We start from the raw sequence: 23,121 nt of genomic DNA, 5'->3' as shown, positions 1-23,121 counted from the left end.
AAGCTTGATAAGACCACCCTTATGCCAAACGTGATCAAAGCCCTTAGACAGGTCAAATGCTTGAATTTTACCAAACTTTTCCATTGAATTTGTCCACAAATATGTAACCAGCCAAAATATCCCCAGTGGATTGGCACTGGTGGAATCCATACTGGCAGTCATTGTTCAGGTGAAAGGGGATGAGATTTCTTAGGGATTGACAATTAACAGATATTAGCATTAGTAGAGGCATGATGCAAGAAAGCAGGCCTATAGGCACCTCCATAGCCAGGTGGGAAGGAGCAGCACTGCGTAACACACACTTCTTGATTAGACCAGGGTTTCAGTCCGTCACCACCAAATACGGAGGATGCGGAAAGGTCAGGGAATGACCCCCGCATATTCCCGGAGCAATATGGCCTTAGTTGCTAATGCTCCTAAAAACCAAATAACAAACAAAATAACAAACAGCAGGCCTACCTATATGGCATCAGCCAAGAAAAAAAAAAAAAAAAAAAAACCTTCCCATCTCACCCATCCATTCACTCCAAATGTTTGCCTAGTTCTACCTTGAGCTTCTTTTAAGTTTTCAATCTCCACTACAACACATAGAAGTTTGTTAAAACAATCAACCAACCACTGTCTAAAGGCAAATTTCTGCACATCTATTCTACAACTGTCTTTCCTCAATTAAAATTTATGTCCCCACAGGTGAGTAATCTGGGCAAGAATAAGAATCCCATCAGCACTGAGCTTGCTCAAACCATTCAAGGCCTTATACACCTCAATCAGATCACCTTGCAGGTGCCTAGTCACCAGACACTGCAATTTTCAGAACTTAAGTCTATCTTGGTAACATCAACTTTTTGTTCCATTCACCAATCTTGTTGCCCTTCTCTGTACTCATTCCAGCAGCTCTACATCCTTCCTAAAATGAGGCCTCCAGACCTGTATGCAGTACTGAAGGTGTGGCCTGATCATTACCTTATACAAGGGGATAATCACATCTCCTTATCCCTGCTAGCAAAATTCCTATATATCATTGACGAGAAACCATGAGCTGTGCAGTCTGTCTGCACTACTCAGAAAACTTCATATTTGACTGCCCAATTCCCCAGGTCTTTTTCGTTCTCCACTGCTCTGAGTGTAGTATCCAACAGTTGGTACATTACTCTGGTGTTACTGCTACCCACATGCAATACTTTGTACATTTGTCAATGATAAACTTCAGTTGCCACCTCTCAGCCGATCTGCTCAATTTTTCTAGATCCCATTGCAGTAGTGTACTCTCAATAATGATGCAATAGTTTATGTAAGATTTTCATGGCAAATATTAAAAATGTATTAAGAATGATTTTTTTTTTACTATTAGATATCTACTACTATTTGATCTGTATTATGAAGTTGGATTTTTGGCACTGGCAGTCATGAAATCTAAGTACAGATCAAAATTAAAATGTTGAAAAAGAAATATGTGTCGCCATTTCAGAAATGATGTATAGGTTCGAAGAATTATGCCAGCGGTTCCCAAACTGGGGTCCCTGGAACTGGTCAAGGACCCTTGGGGGGCCCTTGAGTAGTTCCAGAGGGTCTATGAAACGACCCTCTGGAACTGGTCGAATTATTCGTTCTATGTACAGCAAATTGATGATAAATAAAGTTATTATTATATATTTATATAAAAATAAGAATAAAGTTCAGTTGTTTTAAGCATAAAACTGAATTTTCTTTTCAGAAAACAGTGTTCATACATATATATATATATATCGACACACACACACACACTCAGAAACATATATAGGGGGGGGGGGGGTCTGCAAACGTTTTTTTCATTTTTGAAGGGATCCATAGATCTCAGTAGTTTGGGAACCACTGAATTATGCAGTCTGTTTGTAAAAAGCAAGCACAAACATCACTAATATTTTTTAAGAATAAAATATCCCGATTATTATTTTATGTATTAATAATTATTATATTAACATATTAAAAATAAAAAAAATTTGCACAATTCTAGACATTTTACTTAAAGGGAGGTGCCGGGAAAATTTTACAGGTCAAGGGAGGCGTGGGCTCAGAAAGTTTAAGAACCGCTGGTCTTAACAAACAGTTGAAATGAATGATGTGCTGTTTCTTTTGCTTGAATTCATTCCAAAATCGCGTAAAAATCTAACCTTTTTTCACTAAACAAAAATCAAAGTTGATTAAAAACGTGACCCTTCCTATAAGTATTTTTTTCCCCTCATCGAATTTCAACTATTATTCTCAGTTCACATCCTTCGTGTAGCCCACAGAGTGGACACTTGTTCAATTACTCCCAGCGCTCCCAGTTTGAGAACATGAAACTAATGTAGCCATCAAAACCCACAGCATAGTAACACACATGCCTAACGCTAATAAAGTTGCTACCATGTAGTTGCTACTGTTTTTCGAGTAGATTAGTGTTTGTTGAGCGTAGCAATTTTGTTTTACGTAACTTTTTTTCTACTATTATTATAATTATCTGCTGACATCATGCACAGAAATAAGTGTTTTGTGTGCGATTGTACCGATTTCCAAAAGAACATTTAAGGTAATTTATCATAACTGATAAAACCAGGAAATGTTTAGTGAAACATTAAAAAAAAATAAATAATAATAATGAATAGCTAATTAATAACTGACTAAAAAAATTGAATGGCAAATGCCTAAAAAACGGTACTCACCTTGTATAAATCTGCAATAAATTTATTGGTAAATGGTGGCTCAGTCAGTTTTGTCACGGTATTATAAGACTACTATAATTTCACTATAGTCAAACTTATAAGATATTTTAATGTAATTATCAACACCTTATCTGCACCGGGTTAATATCGTTCACATATTTTCAATCTCATCTCTGATGCCTGATAGAAAAATACAACTCTCCAAAGCGCTTATCAAATATTTCTCCAACAAATTACACATAGCTTTCCTACAAAAATGCTTATATCACAACGTCATCCCCAAATTCGCCCGCATCTTTCCCAAAAATAACTGTAAAAAATAGCCACATATCATACACCGCACGTCCATCGCGATCATACGCGAAGAACTTAAGAAAAGATTTAACAAAAAACACCAACTTTTAAACTGCATTCACCAATCACGATTCTTTCTCAAAAGAAATATGCCATCAGACGCCTGGTTTTTTTTTTTTTTTTGATTTGGTAGTTGTTGGCGCATCGACTTCTGTGGCCATATTGCACCTCCCAAGGTTTTTGCAGTACTTTGATCCAAGCCCGAGGCGGGAATCGAACCCGCGACCTTTGGGTTGCCGGGAGGGTACTTTACCCACTCGGCTAGCCCGGTCGGCTTCAGACGCCTGGATCGAATATACTAACCACAACAATGTACATATCAACGCCACCATCCAACACATAACACAAAAACACACCAAAAAAAGGGAACACACTCACATCCAAACCCCCCCCCCCCCAAAAAATTTTCCACCGTTAACCTCTCTTCAAAATCCTTCACCCCCCTCCGAACTCTGGGGCCTAGAATTTGGCTTTAATTTTGCCATTAAAGAACAACACTATCCAATAAAAGATTGTATAATCGAACTCCAGTCTAAACTTGACCAACATCCCAATAAGTGGCGACTTATACACCAGTCTAACAGATAATAAATTCTAAACTCACATCTCTCCCTAACATAAAAAAACAACAACTCTCGGATTTACAAAGACTAAGCAAAACCCCAGATATCATCATCCAAAAAGCTGACAAAGGAGACACAATCGTTATCCTGGACAAGGACACCTACACAGAAAAAATGGAATTAATTTTAGCCGACCAAGATACATATACAAATGACAGCAACCACAACATTACAAAACTTAAAAATAAACTTGACACTATTCTCAGAAAACTCAGACAGAACAAAGAAATCAACCTCTTTACTTTACAACAGATAGGTATTCGCAACAACATTCTGCCCCACATGTTTGGAATAACCAAGCTACACAAACCTGGCCACCACTAAGACCTATTGTTTCTTTTAGTAGATCAGCTTTTGCTAATTTATCCACCTTCCTTGAAATTCCACCTTCCACCTTCCTTAAAATTATATCCCCACTCACTCGATTTGCTACATTCAAAATTAATAATACAAACCAAGCGTTCCAAAAAATCAGCAACACCACCATATCCGACGAAGACATATTAGCTTCTTTTGACGTCATATCCTTATACACTAACATGCATATTCCTTTCACCCTACAAGCATTATGCTTACTTCTAACAGCTGATGCCACTTTAACGAAACATACCTCTCTTTCAGTTGACCACATCCTTGAACTTACTACTCTTTTACTAGACGCTAGATATTTTAGATTTAATAATAAAATTTATCGACAAACATTCGGTTTACCAATGGGTTTAGGCATTTTTGCTCCCCTTTCTGAAATTTATCTTGCCACTATTGAAAACCAAATTTTACAAATTTTAACAATTTTACAACTTTCCCTTCTGAAATTAAATTATACATCTGCTACACCGATGATGTCTTAATAATAGGCAACAGAACAACCATAGACAATCTTTTTTTAAAATTCAATACAATACATGACAGGCTAAAGCTTACCCTCAAAATCGGAATGGACAACCAAATTAATTTTCTTAATCTCACTATTTATACAGACACAAATTTAAATACCAAGATTTTCAGAAAAAACACGCACACAGGTAAATATCTACATTTCACTTCACATCATCCCCTTAGTACCAAAAAAGCCGTCCTATACAACCAAATCTACAATGCTATCAAATTCAGCTCTTCACAAAACGATCTACACAATGAACTTCAATACCTTACTGATAAATTCATAGCCAGGAGCTATCCCCCTCAACTCATCCAACACACAATATCCACCGTTAAAAACAACATTAATAACCCCATCAGACACAGTAACAAGACAAATACTTGCATACTTCTCCCATACCATAGTGAACTCGCAGCACAATTCCGACGTACATTCAGAGATACCGATATCTCCCTCACTTTCTCTACTTATAATAAACTAGGTTCCCTATTTAATTCTTATAAAGAAACATACAAGTATCCCATCGATGATCTCAATAATATAATATATCTCATAAAATGCCAACCAAACTGCGACACCTGTTATATTGGCAGCACTACCACCAAATTCGGTTCCTCCACAACTTCTAACACCCGCGCATACTACCACTTCAACAGTTTCAGGACAAGTCAATCCTGCACTGAGTTAACGACCCATGCCCAAAACCACAACCACACCCCCCCTTGTTGACTCTGCAATCACTATTATTAAACTTAGATCGAGCTACAGAATTCTTCAATATGAAGCCCTCACCATCGAATGGTACCGACACCATTCCGATCTCAATATTATTAATGCAAAACTTCCCTTCAACCTCTCACTGGCTTGGAACCTCTCGCAGCTAAAGTTCCCACATGTCAAAAAGAGCATCACGAGAGTATAGACCGACTTTAAATACAACACGCGCTCACTTCTCTTCCATTTGCCAACTGATGACGGTTCATTTAACGAAAGTCTCTCGCAACGACTATTGGCACCACCGGTCTTCTCTTTTATTTCATTCTTTCATTCGCGTCCTTCAACCTTTTTATGACAACCAAGGATCTCTACTTCCTTGTGCTCGTTTTAAATTCTGTTTAAAAATATTTTTACCCCATTCTCTGCCTTAGTTCTTTTTAATGCTTCTTCCAAACTAAATTCAGCCACCATTTACCGATAAATTTATTGCAGATTTATACAAGGTGAGTACCGTTTTTTAGGCATTTGCAATTTAATTTTTTTAGTCAGTTTTGTCACAGTATTATAAGACTACTATAATTTCACTATCGTCTAATTAATAACTTATTACATTAATTAATATTATTATTATTATAGCTATATGGTGCAAGGAAGCCTGAGGCTTATGCTGCACCAGCCAAAAAAAAAAAAAAATTCCCAAGTTACCTTGAGAGAGAGAGAGAGAGAAGTAGAAAGGAATCGCCAAGAAAGAGAAGAATGATGATATCCAGCTCAGGACCCTGGGTGTGTCAAGCCCATACTCACCAGATGTGAACCCCTGGGATTAATGAATCAAAGTAACAGTTTATGGAATAATTAAATTATTCCATAAAAAAAAAAAAAAAAACTTCACGAAATATGTCACAGCATCTTTACTGTTTCGGAAATCAAATCAAGTCATAGCAAAAAAAGACACACTGACAGTTATAATCGCCCAGGTACAGTGAGGATATGGATGTTTATGATGAAAATGTATTAGCATATGTCTCAGGTTACCTAGCCAGAAATATTTTAAACAGCAATAATTGTAAAACATGTAAGGATTTATTATTAGGCCCAAAAGATCTTGATATGGACAAATTGTTGTATTTTAAAAATGTTAATGTGAGAGAGAGTATGGATTAAAATGGCCATCAAAGGAATTGTTGAATACAATGAGAAGTGTAACAAATACAGTGGATTCCGGTTATTTGGGTTAATCAGGGCAGCCATTTATTTGGGGCAAATCTTAAAAAACAGAAACCAATCGAGAAAATAGCCAGGGTTTACTTTGCTTAATTAGGACAGCATGCTGTTTAATCGGGGTAGGAGACCACAACACTGGAGATTACCCTACAATTGTCTCCGACGGTACCAAGTGGTTCAGTCAAAATTCACAACCATAAAACAATTAGCAGTCTCCTGTTTATTGGGCTTTTCTGTTAGTGAAATCTATCATAAACGGACAGTAAACTCGATCTTACTGAATTTGCGATAATACCGACAGCTGGAATTTTGTGGGTTATTATGGTGAAATGTGTTTACACTTCCATGAAATCTTCAATCATATAAAAAAATTAATTTTCAGATCTTCTCTTCATTCTTATTTTTAAAGCTTTGTAACTCGTTACTCGGTTCTCACTTGCGCATATTGTGTTACTTGCAATTTGTGTGTGCCGTGTTCTTTGTTATTGATTGCTTATCTTTTTACTGTTTTAAATTTTAACCCCCACCCACAAATGTCAGTGAACAGAAATGTCAATTAGTTCGTACATACATATTACAGTACATATTAATTATTCCGATTATCACATTTTTTTTAATTGGTAAGGTAATAAAGTGTAAGTTTCTTCTTAACATATCTTTGCTTTTATAGCCTGTGGATAATATTCCTCCTATTTTTGCTAATTACAATCGCTGTTTAATAGAATTAAAATTCAATTCACAAACGTGATCATAATGACCGGCGCTTACTGCAGATCGTATAGTGAACGGTACTTTACTATGTCGAGTTCATCATAATGTGATTTGATTGTACAGTGAACCAATTGTAAAAAAAAAAAAAAAGGTGGGGGGGGGGGGTACATTGTATTTTTAACTATTTACGTGAAACTTCGGATAATTGGGGCAGCCGCTTAATCGGGCCAAAATGCACTAGTCCCGATATGTCCCAAATAACCGGAATGGACTGTATTTTGCTTTTCTGAAGTCAATTTGGTATTTCATGAGGAAAATGTTCTACAAAAACTTTATGCTAAAACAAGTTTTATTGAGTGGTTTGGGAACCAGGAGTACCAAGCACATGTGCAAAAAGTGCTTATTATGTTAAAACAAAAAAGTGAAAAATATGAATTTGGCTTACCTGTCCAGTCAAGCATCAAACTCTCTCCAAAAACTACTGAAACATGTTAAACACACGTTTTTAAGCATTTGCTGTGAAAGACAGAGGGAAAACCTGTGTCATGACTTTTCTTTTATAGAGATCACTTGTATCAAAGCAATATTAACTAATCTGATCAATACTGGATTAACTGACCATTCTGAACTACATATACCTTAATGATAAATAACATATAGCTCCATAATTCGGTTGAATTCTGTTGTCTGATGAATTCCACATCACTGAAGTACTTGCCAAACAAATGCTCTTGTGCATTTGTCAAGGATTAAGACTATTGATACGGAGCCTTCGGTTTCATTTCCTGTCTTGGTTGAGATATGTTGATCGATGAGGATGACCAAAACTCAGCATTGAAGAATATGAACAATGATAATATGAAAGACCCAGATGACATACCAACTGTATTTTGGAAAAAGTCTGTAATCACTCTTAATCCTATCATGCTTCATATTTGCAACTTATCTCAGAGACTGGGCATTTACCAAAGCATTTCAATCAAGTTAACATACATCTGGTATTCAAAAAAGGTAACAAGTTTGCTGTATAAGATTTCAGACCTATTCCCCAGAAAAAAAAAAGCCTTTCTAAACTATTTGACACAGTAGTGCATAAACAACTCTTCAATTTTTTCAAGCCTTATGTGATCAAAATCAACATGGCTTTGGTCGTGGAAAGTCAGCAATTGCTAATTTGATACCCTTCTGTCAATGTACATCCAAAACTATTTACAACCATTTTAAATTAGACACTGCTGATATCTCTAAGTAATTTGATAAAGTATCTAGTGGTACTTTATCAAATTGCTTAATGAGTACTCATTGAAAAACTAAACATTTTGCAACACATTGCTCTTGTGGCTAAGGAGCTGTATAAAGCAATGCTCCCACAGCACCATCATCAACCAAGTGAAGTCTGAATCTTTTATCACATTCAGTGCATGTGTGTGTGTGTGTGTGTGTGTGTGTGTGTGTGTTTGCTGGAAGCCCTATTGCTGTCACGTAGGGTCACATTGCTCTTGTGGCTGAGGAGCTATATAATGCACCGTTACCATAGTGTCATTATCAATCAAGCGAAGCCTGAATCATTTATGTATTATGTAGGATCACATTGCTCTTGTGTCGGAGAAGCTATATCATGCAATGTTCCCACTGTCATTAACAATCAAGCAAGGTCTGAACTTTTTATCCAACTCAGTGTAAATGTATGTATGTGTGTTCTCTGGGAGACCTATTGCTGATAGGTTGGGTCACATTGCTCTTGTGGCAAGAAACTATATAATGTAACATTACCATAGTGTCACTGTTAATCAAGCGAAGCCTGAACCATTTATCCAACTCAGCGCATGTAAGTTTTCTCTGGGAGACCTATTGCTTTTATCTAGGGTCACATTACTCTTGTGCCTAAGGAGTTACATAATACAACATTCCAACAATGTCATCATCCACCAAGCGAAGCCTGAAATGTTTATCCAACTCAGTGTATATATATATGAGGGTGGTTCAATAAAGAATCGCCCTGACCTAGATGCAGAGGTGCTAGCCTCTTGATTCTTGGCACAGGTTTTAGTCCTTCTCTACATAGCCACCATGCAGATTTACACATTTTTCCCATCGATGGATGAGGCTATGGATACCGTTTTTGTAGAAGTGGTGAGGTTGGTCTTTGAACCAACCTCACCTCTGACTCTGTTGCAGAAATGATTGTCTTGTCTTGTCGCCAGGGAAGTGGGTCCCCCAAAGAAATGATTTTAGGGAAGGAAACAAGAAGTCCAATGGTGCAAGATCGGGTAAGTAGGCTGGATGGGGCAGAATTTCATATCCACAGGTGGCCGCTTGTGTTGTTGCAATTTCAGAAGTGTGAACTGGGGCACTTATTGAAGCATTCTTACACCTTTGGACAGCATGCCACGCTTACATGTTTGATTTTCTCCCATAATTTTGTGAGTAAGTTGGTATAATAGGCACCTGTATTGTCAGCAAGACCTTTCCTGCTGACGCTTGGACCCTTGCTTTCGACCCTGAAAGTAAAAAGCAGTCCATGGAATGGCTATCGCCATTCCATGGACTGCTTTTTACTTTCAGGGTCGAAATGGTGTATCCAACTTTTATCCCGAGTGATTAGATGAGAGAAAAAGTCTTCCTCGTTTTTTTGGCACAGGGCTAACGATCTTGCAATTTCTGTTGTCGATCAGCCTTCTCGAAACCAGTCAATAATTGGGGAATCCATCTTGCACTCAATTTCCGTAAATGGAAGGACTGTTTCAACAAAGCCCATACTAATCTTCAACTCCTGGGACAATTTGCGCACAGATATCCAGTGATCTTCCATGATTAACGACTCCACTTTTCTGATCGTGCTGTCATCAATGGCTGAATAGGGACAACCTGGAATGGACTCAAATTCTATCGACATCCAACCACACCTAAACTGTCTATGCCAATGCTTCACAATGCCATAGGATGGGGCTTCATCCTTATATACAGCAGTCATCTCCTCATCGATTTCTTTAGATTTCCCCTTCAAGAACAGATACCAGATTACAGCTCTGGCTTCAACTTTGTCCATGATGCTACTTCGTCACACTTTTAACTCTGTAAGAGATGTTATTTGTTAGTTTGTTTGTTATTTGATTTTTAGGAGCATTAGCAACTAAGGCCATATTGCTCCGGGATATGCGGTGGTCATTTCGTGACCTTTCCACATCCTTCGTATTTGGTGGTGACGGGCTCGAACCCCGGTCTAATCAAGAAGCGTGTGCTATGCACTGCTGCTCCTTCCCACCTGGCTACGGAGGCGCCTCTCTGTAAGAGAAAAACAAATTAAGACACAGGGCTGAAATTTTACACCTTTAATACAGAGATATGTATGATGCTACACAAAATATCATGACTCTGCTGCGATATGTGGAAGTAGGTGAGGGCGATTCTTTTTTGAACCACCCTCGTATGTGTTCTCTGTGAACCAATTGCTGCTATGCTGTTATGTAGGGTCACACTGCTGTTGTGTCTGAGAAGCTATATAATGCAACGTTCCCACAGTGTCATTAACAATCAAGTGAAATAGTGAAATCAAAACTTTTTATCCAACTCAGTGTATGTGTGTGTTCTCTGGGAGCCTACTGCTGTTGGGTTGGATGACACTGCTCTTGTGGCTAAGCAACTATATAATGCAACATTACCACAGTGTCATTGTCAATCAAGTGAAGTCTGAATCTTTTATATAACTCGGTGCTGTGTTCTCTGAGAGACCAATTGCTGTTATCTAGTCACTTACTCTCATTGCTAAGGAGCTATATAATACAACGTTCCAACAGTGATCATCCACTGAGTGAAGCCTGAACCGTTCATCCAACTCAGTGCATGTAAGTTTTCTCTGAGAGGCCTATTGCTGTTACCTAGGGTCACATTGCTCTTGTGGCTAAGGAGCTATATAATACAACATTCCAACAGCATCATCATCACCAAGTGAAGCCTGAACTGTTTATCCAACTCAGTGTATGTGTTCTCTGGGAGATGTATTGCTGCTAAGCTGCTATGTAGGGTCACATTTCTCTCTGGTGTCTAAAGAGCTATATAATACAACTGTTCCCACAGTGTCATCATCATCACCAAGTGAAGCCTGAACTGTTTATCCAACTCAGTGTATGTGTTCTCTGGGAGATGTATTGCTGCTAAGCTGCTATGTAGGGTCACATTTCTCTCTGGTGTCTAAAGAGCTATATAATACAACTGTTCCCACAGTGTCATCATCATCACCAAGTGAAGCCTGAACTGTTTATCCAACTCAGTGTATGTGTTCTCTGGGAGATGTATTGCTGCTAAGCTGCTATGTAGGGTCACATTTCTCTCTGGTGTCTAAAGAGCTATATAATACAACTGTTCCCACAGTGTCATCATCCACTGAGTGAAGTCTGAACCTTTTATTCAACTCAGTGTATGTGTTCTCTGGGGAGACCTTTTGCCGCTAAGCTGTTGTGTAGGGTCACATTTCTCTCTGAAGTCTGAGGAGCTATATAATGCAATGTTCCCACAGTGTCGTTAACAATCAAGTGAACTCTCCAACTCAGTGTACACGTATGTATGTGTTCTCTGGGAGACCTATTGCTGCTAGGCTGTTATGTAGGGTCACATTGCTCTTGAAGATGAGCTATATAATGCAACGTTCCCACAGTGTCATCATCTACCAAGTGAATTCTAAACCTTTTATCCCACTCGGTGCAATACTTCACACAATATGTCATGTCATCTCTACAGATTATGAAATCAATGATTGGATTATGGACTGGGACACAGTGCTTTATTAGTAGTATTGTTGTTCTTACATTATTACTGATTGGGTGGTTCCACCCCGTAACGGGTACTACTACCAAGTGAACAGGGTGGTTGTTATGTGTTGTGTTACTGTAGGTCCAGGAACTCTCTGACTATCCTACAGGTGTTCAGGATTGCATCGTTCTGGAGTTCCTTGTATATGTTCTCTGGGAGACCTAGTGCTGCCAGGCCGTTAGGGTCTTTGGCACCATAAAATTAACACTATACACATTACAATTAACACTATACACTACATTCAGCTATTATGTTCTGGCTCTCTAAGTGGTGTGATATCTTCTTGGTTACGCAGCTGGTCATAATCTTGTATATCGTTGGGAGACAACTGATAGGCCTGTCTGGATTCTAATGATCTCTGTGGGGTTATTATTTTTATTATTAATTAATTTATTTTTGTTTCTTGTACTGGGTATACAAGTCTTGCTTTTAATCTTATGAATTAAATCAACATTCTTTTTTTATATATATATTAGCATTAGTAGAGGCATATGATGCTAGAAAGTAAGCTTATATAGCATCAGTCACATTATAGGACAGTTCATGTGAATGATTACCAATTCAATTTGCAGAAGACTACATGTAAATATCTTTCATATGTAATGAGAAATTTCATAAATAAAAACAATTTCAATTATATAGTGTGTTGTTTGTCTTTGTTTTTTTTTTCTAATGCTAACTCAAATAAATAGTGATCGAAATGAAAGAATGCTAAATTACTTTTGTTAAATAAAATAACTTACTCAGCAAAAAAACAGTCAAGATTTAGTCACAGAGAATTGTTTTCCAAATTTTTCATTGATTCCAGATTCTTTGTATTTCTGTGAAGTATTATTAAAAAAAAAAAAAAAAAAAAAAGTATTAGTGGCTCTGGTTAGCAGGTAAATGATGCAGTGTTCATAAGATGCCAGACCTAAAACAATAAATGAATAAAAGGTAAAGAGAATTAAATAAAAATTAGAACCGAAGTCAAAAGCAGTTAAATTCATTCATTACATTGAAACCAAAAATAACAGTTGTGATTAGTCAAAATGACAGATGTAATTTTATGGAGTTAAGGTCAAATAAGTAATATTTTAAAATGTAATGGCCAGACATTGCCTAAAATGCAACCTAGAAGGATATTAGGATGACCGTTATGTGTGCCAGTTTCAATAAACATTAATAAATACAGAATTTTACTACTGGGTTCAGGTGGGTTAATAAAAGGCTCCAATACAGTGATACAGGTGCACTGGTCTCATTGTACTCACAGAATTGTACAGAAACCTGCTACCCCGGGGACTCACATCTGGTGAGTATGGGCTTGGCACACCCAGGGTCCTGAGCTGGATATCATCATTCTTCTTTCTTGGTGATTCTCTCTCTCTCTCTCTCTCTCTCTCTCTCTCTCTCTCTCTCTCTCTCTCTCTCTCTCTCTCTCTCAGGGTAACTCAAATATTTTTTGGGCTGGTGCGGCATAACTCAGGCTACCTTGAACCATATGGCTAATAATAATTAGCCATCTGAACCCAGTAGTGTGTATATAAAAATCTTTATTTATTAATGTTAATTGCAACTGGCACATATGACTGTCATCTTAACCTCCTAAGCTACATTTTTAGCGAATGTCTGGCCATTATATTATAAAAACCGTTAAAAAAAATTGAAGGTATTATTCTTTGTACATCAGTTCCACTAGGTGTCTTTTTGATATTTGTTTAAAACAACATGCAGCGTCGGTTAGGGCAAGGAGGGCCACGGCTTCTGAGTTGTCATTTCATTCCATAAATGAGGATCAAGTATTTTTGTTTAATGAAGCTAAGGTTTTGAGTATACAGCACAATTACACATGACTTTTAATAGGTTAAACCTTAGAAATGAAAATAAAATATAACACGATTAACATACGAAGACCTTTCCCAGTGTTCTCCCCCAGGACCTATCAAATGGGCACACCGCCTGGCGAATTTAACTGACTGCCCAGCTAAAATTTAAGTGATTCTCGCGGTACCATATGGTACTGCTTACTGATTTTGATCAATATTAATTCGAACATACTATGCGATCGAGATTAATGCGACAGGAGCATATAACGTTAAATTATGCAATTAACTTTTGCTCTGGTTTGCTTAAGTCACATTTATAAATAACAGAAAATTTTATAATATTGTGAAGTATTACACTTCACCCGGTTACTTCATAATGCCACCCAGCTACTTCATAATGCAATGCGGCTGGCAAAATTTTCTGGGAGAACACTGCTTTCCTCATATCAGATCCGTGGACTTTTTCACACATGCAGGTTAGCAAGTAATCTCATAGTATAAATAGTTCACAGTTCACATTAGTCAGTTTCCTACCTGCGATCATGACAACAAGTCGAAAAGTTTTGTCCCTTTAGGAAGGAAAGTAATTTTATTTATTAACAAATATTTATATATTCGTGATTTTTAACGATGTTTAAGTTTTAAAACTCTTTATATGACACAAAGGTGTGTTGGATGGATGGATCTGGGGTCGGATTGGGGCCTTCTGATGCAATTCCAGGGAAGTCTAAGCATTCAGTAGTTTAGAGAATTGAATGCATTTAGTAGATGTTAATGTAGTATACTTTTAATAATTTTATTCCAATACATGTATAAACAAGTAGAGTTTGGAATAAAAGAATTCCTATGAAGGAAAATAGAGGTAGCTCTTGTGAAATTTTTAATTTAAGGTATTATTATTAAATGTGTGAAAACATAAGTAAATTACCATTTACTTATGTAAATGAATTCAATTAAAATTCCTACGGAGAAATCAATTAAAAGTATAAGGGGAGAAAAAATAGGGGGAAGGAAAATGCTGGGGGGTGAAAACAGGGATTCGAACTGAAGAAAGAGAAAATGTCAGTATTCAACATTACCACATGGCTACTATAACTGTTAATATAAGTTTGCAGAAATCTTCATGTTATATTTCGATATTCTTCTGCAGTTCTTAGTGTCTTTTTTTGTACTAGAATAAGAATTAATTGTGAATATCTCATACTAATAATCAGTGAATTGATATATTGTCCATCGCAATTACAAAACTTTAGAAAATTCACCAGGAACTCTTGACAATATTCTGGTCTGTTTTTATGTGCTCAAACTGGTGGCTCCACTGTCTATGTGTTTTAACATGTAACTGGAATTAACATTGTCATCTATGAGAGCGTCCACTCAGTATGTTACTACTGTGTGGTGTAGCCTCTCCCTGTAACTTGTCACGAATCAGTGGGAGGAGAAATCACATCTTTCAGTTCATTGGCCACACACAGTGGCTACCAATTAAGTTCTTCATTTCGACAGAACCAATCATATCCTCCACTTCGGCAGTTCATCTGCCACACCCAGAGATAATGGATACTAAATTTCAGCCAAAAGTAGTTTTACACTCTTAGTCTATTCAAAATCTTGTTTGCACTGATTAATAACTGCTTTATAGTCAATCAAGGGTAAGGATTCAGTTACAGGTATAGCCTCCAAAAATGGCAGTCAGGAGAAGAGGAAGAAAGTGATTGACGGGCTGTGACTACGCCCACTCATTGCGTTCCACCTCTTTCCTCGACAGAATGTTACAGGCAGATGTCATGTGACATAATACAGCGGAGCTGAAAAATGAAGGAAAATAGAATGGGGAAATAGCATTTTTTTTTTTTTTTAAATAACAAAAATGCACGTTATTTGGGGATCGTAATATGTAATGTGACATCACAAAATCGTAGCTGAATTGAAGAAGAAAAAAAAGGGCGAAACAGCAATATTTTTAAAAACAAGTAACAAAAATTCACACCACATGCAACCACTGATTCATGTGGCCTGTACATTACGAGACGATTTTGCAAGCATTAACAATGAGAATTGCTGATGCACATGAACAACAGCAGAAATGTTTACTTTTTTTAATTTTTGGTGGGGGGTGCTGCCCCCTAACCCCCACTGTTTTTTTTTTTTTTTAATTTTTTGGTGATTTTTACTGCACAATTTCACAAGCAAAATGAGAACTGCTGATGCATGTGAACAACAGAACTGCTTTTTTAATTTTTGGTGGGGGGCTGCTGCTTCCCCCCCCCCCACTTTTTTTCTATTTTTGGTGATTACTACACGATTTCAAGAGTTAAAGACAAAGAACAGTATATTTCACGTGCAACCACTGCTTACTAGACGATTGCACGAGCATTAACACTGAAATTTGTCTTTGTTCTTTGTCTTTAGTTCATGAAATGTTTTTAATAGTAATCACAAAAAAAAGCAAAAAAAGTGGGGGGGTTAGGGGGTGGCAGCGCTCACCAAAAATTTAAAAAGCATTTCTGTTTTCACATACATCAGCAGTTCTCATTTTGCTTGTGAAATCATGTAGCATAAATTACCAAAAAAAAAAAGTGACAGCCCAACCAAAAATTAAAAAAAAAAAAAAAAAAAAAAGCATTTCTGTTGTTCATGTGCATTAGCAATTATCATTGTGAAATATGGGCCACATGACTCAGTGGTTGCACATGTGAATTTTTGTTATTTGTTTTTTAAAAAATTACGTTTCACCTTTTTTTTTTTCTTTATTTCAGCTCCGATTTTGTGATGCTATGTGATATATGGTGATCCCCAAATAATGTGCTTCTTATTTGTTACTTCTTTTTTAAAAAAAATTGCAGCCAAACTCCAGTTAGTGGTGCACCCTTCAAAATGGGGATGGGAAGCGGGAGAAAACAGTGATTGCATGGCTGTGACTTCGCCCATTCACTGTGTCCCCCCCTCTTCGTATCAGGTAAATGGTAAATGTGAAATTCATTACGTTTGTTTCATGGTCTCATTTGCTTTGCCTGTGTTTTCTGGTAATATATAAGAGAACTATATAAGCCTGAGGACTAATGAGGTGAATTTTATTTGTATATTTCAGTATTCTATTCCTATCTCACTATCCTAGTATTGTGTCAGTTATGTTCTTTAAAAAAAAAATTCTATTGGTGTATTGTGCATATACAAAGAGTAATTTTATTGTTAATTGCAAGTGTTATTGTCTTGTTAATTACAATGAAAAAATGTGGGGATTTGGGTGCGGCAGCACACAAGATTTAAAAAAAAAACATTTGTTCATTGCGGAAGTTGATAACGTAAATAAATTCAAGGAGAAACTGGACAAACTTTTAGAGGGAATGGATGTGTGAATTTTTTTTTTTTTTTTGGCTGATGCTACATAAGCTTGCTTTTTTGCATCACATGCTTTCATTACTACTACTACTACTACATTTATTTTGACATTTTGTGCATTTTCAAAGAGCAATTTCATTGTTAATACATGTGCAATTGTTTTGTTCTGTTTGGCCGAGTCACCTATTGCACGTGGTGTTAGTGCACAATGGTTAGGTTTTTAAGTGACTTCGGCAGGGATTCAAGCAAAAACTGGTTGTTGGAAAAAAAAAAAAATAAAGAATAATAATAATAATAAGAGGGGTCATGTTTCATTTGTGTTTAGTGAAAAAAGGTTAGGTTTTTATGTTAGTTAGGAAAGCATTCAAGCAAAAACCAGTCAGGGAAAAATAAAAATTGTAAGAGGGATCTTGTTTTTAATCAACTTTCATCTGTGTTCAGTGAAAAAAATATTAGGATTTTACACGACTTCGGGAGGAATTCAAGCAAAAAAACAGTCGCTCGCCACACGTGGTATTACTTTTTGTTTCTTGTTTCAAAAAAAAAAATTGTTTTCTACTTCATTTTTCTTTATTTTAACTCAGATGTTATGTTATGTGAAATTTTGTCTTCCCTGAATAATGTGTATTTCTGTTGCTTGCTGTTCCTAGAAAACTGGCGTTCCCTTTCAGCTCTGACAGTGTTATGTCACGTAACATCTGCCACGTGCAGTCATCGAGAAGAAGACAGGGAACACAGTGAGTGAGCAGAGTTACAAACTGTACGTCACTGCTTTCCCCCTCTTCTTCTGAATGCCATTTTCTAAGGTGTACCACTCTCTGGATTTTACCAAAATTGCTATTTCCCGTTCCATTTTTCTTCATGTTCAGCTCGCCCGTATTGTTGTCACGGACATCCAGTCGAGGAGAAGAGGGGGGGGGAGCAGTGAGTGGACAGAATCACAACCTGTCAATCACTGCTTTCCCACTCTTCTCCTTGCGGGCATTTTTGGAGGCTGTACCTATAACTGAATCCTTACCCGAGGTTTGAAGGTAGAGCGTGGAATAAATGATTTCACCCCTACAAGAATAATTTCACTGACACGATCTGCACATACACCAACATTGGTTGATCATTGCAAGTAGCAGTAATTGATTTGCCTAGCCGGCGCTATGGTTAGTCTTAGTTAGGGTATTTATCCCCCACCTTACTGCTGTTTTAATAGCAGAAAACAAGTTTCCTATTTCAATGGTAAGAGGGGGGATAAACACCCTAAGACTAACCATAACCGCCTATTCATATGCAGTGACATCATACCTCCTTGCAACCATCAACCGGAAGGGCACCAGCTTGTAAAAAAAAACACCTCCCATTGCACCTATTCATTAACCCAAATAGTTTGTCTAGTTCTTCCTTGAATTCATTTTAACTATCAACTTCCACAATGGAAGTTTGTTTCAACAATCAACCAACCATTGGCTAAATGCAAACTGCCGTACATCTATTCTGCAACCGTCCTTTCTCAATTTGAATTTGTGCTCCTTAAATAAAGGTAATCAAGCATTAATATACTTTACAAAAAATTTTATAATAATAAAAATAAATGTCAAGATTCAGGTAAGGGTACAGTTACTGCTTACCGACCTCAGCAATACAGCCATGATTGACGAGTGCTGACTCTGCCCAGTGTCACATGATCTCCTGAACATACAGAAGCATCTGGCACTGCATGTCACCCGTGCCAGATGTTTCCGTATGTTCATGTTATGAACTTCGTTGTTCTAAATGTCACGTGGTGTTAATATTTGATTAGCCAATTATTTAATTTTATGGACGCATAATTAAAAACAAAAAAAGAAAAGTTGTTTGGTTTTGGAAAAGGCTGAATAATACGTGTATCGGGGGATGGCGAGGCAGGAGGGCCTCCCCCGCTTCTGCGGGAGCCCCCACAAAAAGCGGGGGTTTGGGGGCTTTGCCAGTGATTTACTTTTTGCTTTGCCTTGGTAAAGTGCAGGTGTCTCTACTGGGTGATTTATTCCTGCAAAATATTAGTGCGAAAATGTTGGATTGTTTAGAAAACATAATTCGATTGATGAGGTAAGTGGTTTCTGTCCTTTTATCATTTCTGTTTATGGGCATCAGCAATTTTCAGTGTTATTGCTCGTGAAATCGTCTGGTAATCAGTTGTGACACGTGGTGTTAATTTTTGTTACAAATAATATGGCAATTACTTGTTTTTTAATATTTGTGCAGAAAAGCAGGAGAGATAAGGATTGGCAGCCCTATCCCCATCTAGTAATGTAAGGGCAAGAAGAATCAGTAGTTGCATGTTGTGTGAATTTTTGTTACTTGTTGTTTAAAAACAATAAAAACAAAATTGCCATTTTTTTTCTTTTTCTTCATTTCCTCTTTTTTGATGTCTTGTGACATATTGCGATCCCTGAATAACATGCATTTTTGCTATTTTCTTTTTTAAAAAAAAATTACCATTTCCCATTCATTCTATTTTTCTTTTTGATTTGCCACAATGTTGTTGATCAACAATAAAAATTTATTTGCTGTTCGATTTCTATTGTGAAATTTCCTTAAAAATTACGTTTCGCCTTTTTTTTTTTTTACTTTTCAGCCAATCTCGTTTTAATGCTCGTCAAATATAGCATAGAAAAACGAGCATTTTTGTTTGTTTTATTTTTAATAATTGTTAATCGGCCCTTTTCTTTCGCAAAATTTCTTTTTAAATTACCTTTCCCCCCCTTTTTTTTCTTCTTTTCAGCTCTATCTGACTTATTCAAACGTCATGTGACTTTTGTGATCCCCGAAAAAAGTGTATTTTTGTAACTTGAATTTTTAAATTTATTGGATTTATCCTTTGTTTTCAGCTGCCATATTTGTTGCTGTACCATCTGCGTATCACTTGACATCTGCTGGCGAGAAGAGGAGGGGAAACGCAGTGAGTGGGCAGTCACAACCTTAATAACTTACTGGTAAGGATTCAGTTACGGTTAAGGCCGCCAAAAATGGCAGCAAGGAGAGGAAGGGGGGAAAGCATTGATTGCCAGGTTTGACTCCGTGGGGGCACCTGCCCCCAAACTCACAATACACATATTATTCAGCCTTTTCCAAAACCAAACATCTTTTCTTTTTTTGTTTTTAATTATGCATCCATAAAATTAAATAATCGGCTAATCAAATATTAACACCACGTGACATTCCGAACAGCAAAGTTCATATAATTTACTTAAAGTAAAGGCAGTAATCCAGTTAATGGTACACCTTTCTAATTGGCTGTGATAACAGGAGAAAAACAGTGATTGACAGGTTGTGACTCTGCCTACACAATGCATCCCCCCTCTTCATTTCAGGCGGACATCATGTGATACGTCACTGGAAAGGTTGTTGTTGTTATTTGGTTTTAAGGAGCATTAGCAACTAAAGCGAGATTGCTCTGGGGATGTGTGGTGATCATTCCCTGACCTTTCCGCATACCCCGTATTTGGTGGTCACGGGCTCAAACCATGGTATAATCAAGAAGCGTGTGCCACGCACTTCTGCTCCTGCCCACCTGGCTACGGAGGCACCTCTGGAGCGGTAAATGTGAAATTTTTCGCATATGGTTTCGTTTGCATGCTGTTTTCTGGTGTGTGCTGTTTGATTGTTGCTGCTTGTTACAGTTAAATGTTCCATTGCTGCTAGGCACGTAGTTGCTTATTGGTTGTTTTTTGCTGCCGTGTGTTGCCATCACATTTTCTTAATTTCTTTTTGTGTTTGTTATACAAGCCTACAGGCCAGGACTGATGAGGTCCATTTTATTTGTATTTCTGTGTTGTTTTTGCATATCATTAACCTAGTATTGTGTTAGTTGAGTGTTGTGTCGGTTGCATTCTTTAAAAAAAAATTCTATATTGTCGTTTTGTGCTTATGCAAAGAGCAATTTTATTGTTCATTGCACGTGTTCATTGACTTTCGTTTCTGTTTAGCAAAAAAGGTTAGGTTTTTATGCGACTTCGGAATGGATTCAAGCAAAAACCGGTCATTGGACAAAAAAAAAATTATAACAGGAGTCATGTTTTTCATTGAATTTCATTTGTTTAGAAAAATGGTTAGGTTTTTACGTGACTTCAGGAGGGATTCAAGCAAAACCGGTCCTTGGACGAAAAAAATAAAATTATATAATTATAATGGAAGTCATGTTTTTAATCGACTTTCATTTGTGTTTAGAAAAATGGTTATGTTTTTATGTGACTTCGGGTCGGATTCAAGCAAAACCGGTCATTGAAAAAAAATATATATAATGGGAATCATGTTTTTAATCGACTTTCATTTGTATTTAGTGAAAAATGGTTACGTTTTTAGGTTACCTTTTTTTACGCGACTTCGGGAGGTATTCAGCAAAAACTGGTCGTTGGTTACATGTCATGTTACTTTTTGTTTCTTATTTTGAAAAAAAAATTACTGTTTTTGTGAATTTTCTTAATTTGAACTCTGTTGAATACACACAATGTACATATTATGTACATGTTATGTTGCGTGACATTGTCTTCCCGGAATAAACTGTATTTATTTTATTTGTTACTACAAAAAAAAAAAAAAATTGCCGTTAATTTCGTTGTTTTTCAGCTCCGACATATTGTTATGGCGCGTGACATCCGCCACGTGCAGTCGTCGAGAAGAAGAGGGGGGGAACGCAGTCAATGAGCGAAGTTACGAACCGAACGTCAGTTTCCCCCCCCCCTTCTTCTCAGCGCCAATTCATAAGGGGTACCGTTATCTTGAGCATTACCAAAGCAAATTATATTAACTTCGCTGAACTTCATAATATGAATAGTACTCCCCTTAATCTGAAATATATTAACTTAATAATTTACTTATTAAAATATTACTTTAATTAGTAAATTATTATATATATATATATGTGAAAACATACGTAAATTGTCATATTATACTGGAGAAATCAATTAAAAGTATAAAGGGAGAAAAATTATGGGGGGAATGCCAGGGGGGGGGGTGGCACGAAGGGATTTGAACCGAAGAAAGAGAAAATGGCGGCGTTCTTTCCAGAAATTGAGTTTTTCTGAGACGATTATTAAATTTTCTTCGGAATTTCGATTTTCTTTTTAATACTGCGAATAATTAACGCACGATTGAAGATATAAAAAGCAGCTTACCTCTCTAAATATCAGAAAATCAACTTCAGCTCCACTGATTAAATAAAATACCTTCCATATACGTAGAACGTGATTGACGAAACGATCGACTGTCGAATACTAGATATATCCAAGTATAAGCTTAAAAACATCCATTGCTCTAAACTATCTTCACTTAATATTCCGCGTTTATTCTCTTAAATTAACTGCAGAGAATCATTGTTCACTCCTCCGTAATTAACTTTCAAATTCCCTCTTCGCCCCACTCTGAAAGACGTACGATATGTTATTACTCGTAGCTCCACTTTCTTATGCACCCATTTCCTCTACTCTAGCGCTTCTGAATTACAGCGGAATCTAACCACAACTTCTAAAGTACCCGATTCTAATATAATCCAATTACCAAATAAAGACGACGAGAAAAGGCAGGGAATATGCATAAGTGGGAATAGGACTTTTCTTTAAATATTTTTAAATTATAAATTTCAGAAATTGACGCCCATTCATATAAGGAAGAAAAAAATTCAATAAATTCTTCCACGCAAACCAACAGTTCAAATAACATTAAACAAAGCTAATACGATTCACAGGACAATTACACACAGGCCGGATATCATCATTCTTCCCTTTCGTGGTGATTTCCCTTCGACTTCTGACCACACAGAAGTAAGATATAGTGACAAATGGGCCTGGAGTACTGGGGTCCATATTTTTAAATACAGATATATACAGTTATACCCAGATATTTATTAACAAATAAAGTACAAATAAAATAAAATATAAGTACAAAAACCAGTAGCTTTCGGAACACATGTCCCTTTATCAACTGATAAGTTAATATAAAAT

General features: G+C 36.9%; 1 protein-coding gene across 2 annotated transcripts in view; it reads right to left on the bottom strand.

The window, feature by feature from the left end:
* The window catches only part of LOC150081825 (EKC/KEOPS complex subunit Tprkb-like), a 30,916-nt gene extending 8,336 nt beyond the window's left edge, over window positions 1-22,580 (bottom strand). The window contains exons 1-2 of one of the 2 annotated variants that reach the window (XM_090379735.1): window positions 22,297-22,580; window positions 12,746-12,823 (exon numbers count right to left, since the gene is read on the bottom strand). The gene's annotated coding sequence lies outside the window, so the exon portion shown is untranslated. The remainder of the gene's footprint in view (window positions 1-12,745; window positions 12,824-22,296) is intronic. The other variant, XM_090379736.1, reaches the window with a different exon arrangement.
* Between the last annotated feature and the right edge of the window lie 541 nt (window positions 22,581-23,121).

Source organism: Mastigoproctus giganteus, chromosome 8, assembly GCF_048544385.1.
Source record: "Mastigoproctus giganteus isolate SK-2022 chromosome 8, ASM4854438v1, whole genome shotgun sequence".
Lineage (NCBI taxonomy): Eukaryota > Metazoa > Arthropoda > Arachnida > Uropygi > Thelyphonidae > Mastigoproctus > Mastigoproctus giganteus.
Note: the sequence above shows the minus strand (reverse complement) of the source record. Positions and strands in the feature narration are given on the sequence as shown.